Here is a 6,444-nt window from a genome sequence, read left to right on the forward strand (position 1 = left end):
TAGGGATCTGACGAGCAACATTTTAAACAGAAGTATATTTTCAGATTAATAGAGATAAAATATTTTTTTTTTTTCCCCGGGATGGCCATTTCTTACGTCACAAGTTTTGCGCGGCACGCCATATCTATTGTTTCCTTCTAATTTCCTGGCTTTACGCCACTCTTAATAATAATTGAAGTCTGTCCATGTCTGGTGAATGCGATGCTCGCCGTATTCGACAGGTCTGGACGCATCTTACGCACCTGTGGACGCATCTTAACAACTAAAAATAAGTCATAGCCCCCTGTCTTGTAAACTGAATGAAGCTCAGTCAGTTCAGTATAAAAGATAGATATTACTTGCTTGTCATGTTCGATATACATTTATATTATGATAAGTAGGTACGATAGCGATTCAAAGAACCAAATGTCAAATATTTATATGAGACGGAGAGTACACGCTTATGGCATAAAATGTAGGTAATATATGTATACTTCGTACCTGAAATGAAGCGTGAATCAGACTCAAGAAAATACAATTTAAACGACAATTTGAACGTAATTGTGAAAAGCTGACATTTACAAATCCGCACCTAATCGTCAGGGTATTAACCGCTAAAGGAATTCTGCGAAATTTATGCGAAATTTGAATTCGCGAATAGATAATTGTATGAATAAATAATGGCTAAGCCGGGTGGCGCCATCGCCACAAACTGCCAAATTAAATTTTAACGGTCGTTTTCGTTGCAAATTGAGTGAAAGAGGAGGTTTAGAGGCGGTTAACGTTAGATATATTTAGAGAGGATAGCGTTTCGTTTTTCATCAAATGTAAATAATATTTTATAAACGTATTTCATTAGTGAGTACCTACAATAAAAAGTTTCTTAATGATCAATAGGACAGAAATTCTATAACCTGCCGAGCTGTCCCACCGGACGTCATGCACCATGCATGCATAATTATTTTGTATCATAAAATCATAATATGAAACATAAAAAAATAAAACCCATTTCCTTTGTTTACTTATGCAGTATATACCGTTTAATATACCTGCCCGTTAAATATAATATTCGTCTCACCGATAAAGACCGGTTACACACATCCGCCACAGAATGGCGGAAAATTCACTATCCGCAGAAAAATACACAAAGTCATAAAAATACACTGAGTCGTAAAACTTATTTTCGGTTTCTATCAGCGGCTAAAGAAACATGCCCTTGTAAACGTAGCACACTCTTAACATTGATTTTATATTGATTAGGCACCTAGATTTATATGCAGATTGGATTTTTTTGAGGCAAAGCACACAAAAGCTTGTTTTATTAAGCTGACCTTAAAATGTGGTCTTCTCACGTCTTACTTATTGAGGGATCTAAGAAACATGCGAGTATAGAGTCTCGCAAAACAAAAAACAATAAAAATAAAAATACTACGGGATAATCTTACGCAAAACGATCTATGTAGTCCCACAGTAAACTTGCCTTGTTTTGCGGGTACTTGTTGAAAACACATCATATCATATAATAGATATAATATCTGTGATAAACATACATAAATAGCCTTACAAGTGTGGCTACCACTAGTTTGGCACTGACATAAACGCTATCGAGAACGTAAGTCGTGGAAATTGTTATTAAACTTGAAACTTACGAGGAACAGGAAATATCACTCTCGTATGAATTTACGAGCTAAGTTTCAGGGACTTTCCTGCTGAAGTTTTAACTCAAATTATCCTTAAATCCAGGAGGCTGATTGTGTTTCAACAATTTGATATGATTTTCATCTTAATTTGACCTAGTCTTGTCTTGTATACATACCTACCCCGGTTTGACGGAGGCAAAACTGGACTAGTGCAAGTGTATTAATATCGTCTTTTTTTTCATTGAGCATGACGCTCGCACTTAATGGTGCGCGTGATCAGATGACATGACTCAAGGTCGTATTAAAACAAGATGCAAACTTCATAAAATTGCTAAAACAGAAACAGGTCTGTAGAGAAATTTATTCCCAGTTCAGATTTAAACGACTTTCATATATCTCTGGATTGAATATTTTCACGTTAATTAAATTGTTACTTTTTACAATTTAAGCTAGACCACTGTCTGTTGAAAAATTACATTAATTACAAGTTTGTTTGAAAATCAAAAACAACTGTAGGTATTTCTAATATTGAATTGGTTTTATGTTAACCTTTTCGCAGCCATTGACTTTGATATAAAGTCTACTACATCTACTACATTTTGTGCCCCACACGCCACGTCTTTATACAGTGAGGAAAGATAATTCGGGCCCTGGAGGGAAACTACCTTAAATCCTTAAGCTGGCTCATTTTACTTAAAGAAGACATTCCTTTATTTTTAAAATGAAACAAAACTGCATTCAAAGATTTTTTTAAATTCGCTTGTCGCGACCGGGAATTGAACCAAGTAAAACTTCCAAAAAATAAACACTCGCTATTTTTTTCTACTAGTAGATACAGTTAATGTTAATAATAACATTTCTCCAAGAAACATTAGGTCTTACACTCGTCTGTCGTACAAAATATCTATAAAATCGAATATTTAGTACTCAAGATTATTTTTAGACAAGCAAAATTGAAGAAAAAAAGAAAAATCTTTAAATGCAGTTTGTTTCTTTTTAAAAATAAAGGAATGTCTCCTTTAAGTAAAATGAGGCAGCTTAAGGATTTAAGGTAATTTCCCTCCAGGGCCCGACTTATCTTTCCACACTGTATATTATACAGATGTAGTGCATAATTATTTACCATCGTATTTTCTCGGAAACTTATGTATTTGTCATGCTAGTTCAGTCAATGTCAGTGCTTTTTGTACCGAGACTAACTAAAATAGCAAGACACGTTCGTATGTTTCCGTGAATATACGATGGAAAATAACTATGCACAACATCGTACGGGTTGTTTAGTACTATTTATTACTTCACTGACGTGGCGGTGAAAGTTAATCAAAACTGCCAAAGAGTCACGTCAGACTTCCCGTTGTGCATTATGATAATGAATGTTTGTTAGCTGTTAACAAAATTATCGGAAGCACGTAAAACGTTATCTGTTGTGTTTTGGGGTGCCGCGCTTTAATAGATGGAGCAGAGTAGAAATATTATATACAGTAGTTTACCATCGAAAACAAAACCATAAGGACAAGTGTAACCTTCATTAACCTTGATTAAAGCGTTACAGTATCGTTATATCTCAGTCACTATATGTCGACCGTTTAACTGAGGCAGTTGCTGGAATCTTTGTTTACATCGGCGACATTACATGACTTTTATCGTTTATTGTCAAAGAGTATTGACAGTAAAATAAAGGATGACTCAGACCGTGTCTGGGCCGGAGCTCGGCGCTTACTTTTCTATGATATGACAGGCGATCACGTGATGCTTTCCATAGAAAACGATGCGCCGGAAGCTCCAGTCCGGGCACGGCCCGGTCTAACGTGAGTCATCCTTGAATTAAACAAAGTAGGTACCGCTGAAAATCCGCATCATCTATTTCTCCAGACTTTCTTACCGCAGGCGGAATGTAAGCGATAGTTTACACTACACTCCATCGGCTATCAATTGCCCGTGATGTTTTGTACCACGCATTGGAGTAATAGCTCTCCTGTTTACACGTAGTAATTTGGGGTAAAATGTTATTCACTTGGGTATGAAGGCCGTCTATTTGTGGAAAACTAAAAGCATGCATATTCATTTGGGTGGTATATACAATACTGATATAAGTTAATACACATTTTTTTTATTTAATAATGTAATATGTAATGAAATCGCTAGTAACAATGAAATGAAACCAATTAAAAAAAATACGAATTTATGTGGATACTCTTATATCTCTATATCTCGATATATCTACTTATATGTCTATATGGAACTGCGCGAGACGTACTAATATGTAGTTACCTATAAAATAACACCAAAAATATAGTCAAATTTAACTTGCAAGATTTGATTACAGAATTACAGACCGACATACAGCCACGACACAAACAACGGGACAACAAAACAAAAGCTTGTAAAAACCAACATAAAAGCATTTAAAACATTTATATCGGTATTTTTTACTAAGTAAGTACTTTCAATTTCCATCGAATGTTGGTTTTACAAGCGCTACACGGCATGGGCGTACGCAGCATTTTTTAAGGGGTGGGGCAGAAGTAGGGTAGGCTGGGTACGTTGTAACAGGGTACGGTAGAAAGAGAAATTCTTAGCTAATGGTCAGAGACCAGGATGGGACAACTGCCCCACCTTGCCCCACCGTGGGTATGCCTATGCTACACGGCGTTATTTAAATCTATAAATAAATATTATAATTTTTAACTTTTCTTTCTGAGCACGTCTGCTGCTCTCTGCCGTCCTAGTCTAAAAGGCAGTTTTTCGACAAAAGCTAGTTTCGAGATAATCGCAAAAAACCAACCCAAACATCTTTCTTGAATTTCTACGAAACGGAAAAACTTTTTCCATTTTTTTTTGTATGTGGTAGGTATATATATGTACTTATTTTAGGTATTTATAGTATGTTTCTAAAAAGCTCAGTTTTTATTTTATTTTATAAAAAACACTTTAGATTAGTATTAAGCTTAAAAATGTGTAGGTCGTACTAGTCAAGAAGGCGGTAAACATGCGTTATGCGGCGTTCTAACTCAGTTACGAAGTAGAAACTAGGTAAAAACGCCGTATATGTCACATGCTGCCTTTTTGCTTAGTAACAATGTATAATTCGCACTTGAAATCCTAAGTTAAAAGACCTTATAGCAGCTATTCGCCCTTTTTGGTTAGTATACTAGGAAAAATTAAGATCTTGTCCAGATTTTCGACTAGCGTGCTAGTGTAAAAAAACGTATACCACCAAAAACACCGAATATACGGTTTTATAGATTAGTATTTATGGAAGAAATGGGAATAAAAAACAGTCACGTAGTTTAAATGTTTATTTATATACGAACAAAAAACGCCATACTACTAGGCTATTACCTATTAAAAAAGCGATCTAATCTTAATTACCATACAAAATTAACACATAAATTGGGTTATTCCCACTAGTTACCATCAAGTTGTTACCAGTGGTAACTACTGGGAAACAAGTCCCATTAGTTACCACTGGTAACAACTTGATGGTAAAAGGTGGGATATTTTTCCCAGTAGTTACCACTACAATTTTGTTAGGGTTCAATAAAGCCTCTATTTTTATAGTATTCTACTTATACTGTTTTTATTACTATTGAACTGTAACAACTTGATGGTAACTAGTGGGATTAACTCGATTTATGTGTTAATTTTGTATGGTAATTAAGATTATAATCCAAAAAGTAATCGCTGGACCTCGTTTTTTTTAATATTTAATAGCCTAGTAGTATAGTGTTTTTTGTTAATATAATGAAAGACATTTAAACTGTACTTACTGTAAAAAAATGCTGGTGGTAAATACTAGGAAAAAAATCCCACCTTTTACCAGTGGTAACTACTGGAAAAAAAAATTCCCAGTAGTTACCACAAAACCGAGTTGGTGGTAGCTACTGGGAAGAAAGGTGGGAAATAAATTCCCAGTAGTTACCACTGGTACCAACTTGGTGGTACCTAACTAGTGGGAATAACCCCATAATATGTAACAAATTTTTAAAGTGTACGGTCTTTCTGATTTTATTTGTATCATAGGCTAGATTTACTCGACTCTACTAATGACATTACATGTACTTCTAATGAGCATGAGCAACGAAACTTAAAAGAGTCCGCAATAAGCTCAGCCGAATTTTTACTTCCCATAAAAACGGAGATTCGTACTCATTTTAAAACAACGTGTTGGATTGTAATAAATTGCACGTACAATAACATGAGGTATATCTATACCAGTACCTAATTAGTTTATATTCCAACAAAACTAATGAAATAGAGGAAAAATAAGTTTTGTATGAAAAACTTATATTCGCTGTATTTTTTTAACTATGGTATCTGAAGCTACACATTAATTACAGGCATATATATATACCCTTATCATTTATTGAGTACAAAGTTTTAGAGCAATCTAGCTAATCGTTTTAAAATGAGAGCGTAACTACGTTTGTATGGAGAACCCAGCTTGCTGCTGACTTAAATCTTAGCAACCATTTATCTTTGTAGGTGACCAGTTTTCGCATACACGTAACTCAAAATAATATTTAATGTTTTACCGAATTCGTGGCATCTCTAATAGTTATTTTAGTTTGTTATCAATAGGCATCGAATCATCGAGAGTTTCATCGCACGGTAAGACGTTAGCGAGCTATGTAGTCTACATTAGCAATAAAATTAAACTCGTATTAATTCCTGCATATACTCTGTCATTTATTTAATTCTAAAACGCCTTTTAGAGGTTGTAATTAAAAATCAGATTCAAATTTTAATAAAATTATTTTTCTATTAGATTAACTCATAGCTTTTACTATTTTAACATACAACTATTACCTAATACACAAACATA

This window comes from Cydia splendana, chromosome Z (genome assembly GCF_910591565.1).
Source record: "Cydia splendana chromosome Z, ilCydSple1.2, whole genome shotgun sequence".
NCBI classification, from domain to species: domain Eukaryota; kingdom Metazoa; phylum Arthropoda; class Insecta; order Lepidoptera; family Tortricidae; genus Cydia; species Cydia splendana.